Source organism: Coenobita brevimanus, chromosome 76, assembly GCF_032717465.1.
Source record: "Coenobita brevimanus isolate Jiangsu-jjx chromosome 76, ASM3271746v2, whole genome shotgun sequence".
Classification (NCBI taxonomy): Eukaryota; Metazoa; Arthropoda; class Malacostraca; order Decapoda; family Coenobitidae; genus Coenobita; species Coenobita brevimanus.
In genome coordinates, this window is record NC_137029.1 from 22,900,729 (window position 1) to 22,901,941 (window position 1,213).

The window sequence follows — 1,213 nt, forward strand, 5'->3', positions numbered from 1 at the left end:
GGAATGAAAGAATTCTGATAGGCAGAAGTTCTGCAATATGGTTGAGTGACATTCCAGTCATAAGCGTTACCAGATGCCCGTGTAGCACGAGGGAAGGCATAGAGAGGTGGCACCATGGACGCAACTTCGTCTGAGCATTTGCCAAAAAAATATCTGTAAAATAATGCAAGGGAGGCAACATTCCTTCTTACTTGCAGGGGAGGTAGTTTATATGTAATGGCAGGGTTGTTAATGATTCTAACAGCTTTATTCTGAATTTTGTCTAGTTGTCTTAATGCAACCTCTCCACAACCATTCCACAAGGGTGAGCAATATTCAAGCTGAGAGCGCACATGACTCTTATAAATTATAGCTAACTGCTCATCGGCGAAGAAGTTACGAACTCTGTACAATAATCCAAGTTTCTTTGAGGCGGTTTTAGCAAGTGATCTGACATGAGAGGTCAAGCTCAAGGCACTGTTAAGTGAGACACCAAGAATTTCAATACTTTTGGAGATGGGAATATTAGTAGCACTGAAGGTAATGTACGAATCTGGCAATATCTGTCTATTAGTAAACTGTATATATTTAGTTTTACTAGCATTAAAAGAGACAAGGTTGTTTTGTCCCCATTCACTGATTGTAGATAGATCTTGATTTATGGAGATGGCTGTACTGAGTTGAGAGGTAGAAATATTAGACTTTGTAAATGGATGTCTGAGTGTGAATGAACTATGTAGTGTTGAGTCATCTGCATATGAGTGAATGGAATTGTGAGTGACAGATAAGAGATCATTAATATGAACCAGAAATAGGGTTGGCGCCAGAACTGATCCCTGCGGCACGCCGGCGTTAATTGAGTGGAAATTCGAATATACATCATCTACTTTTACTCTTATTTTCCTGTCACTAAGATAAGAAGAAATCAAAGGAACAAAAGACGTTAGTCCATAGCAAGGGAGTTTGGACAGCAGGGAACGGTGCCATACTCTGTCGAAAGCTTTAGAGATATCAAGAGCTACTGCATGAGTTTCTCCAAAAAGATCAATTGATTGATGGGTGGTATGAGTTAAGAGATTGAGTATGTCAATGGTGGATCTTTCGTGGCGAAAACCGTATTGTCTATCACTAATTAAGTTGTTGGATTCAAGATTTTTAACAATATGCTTATTAATTAAAGTTTCAAATACCTTACCAAGATGTGACAGCTATTGGTCTGTAATTGGAGGGGTCA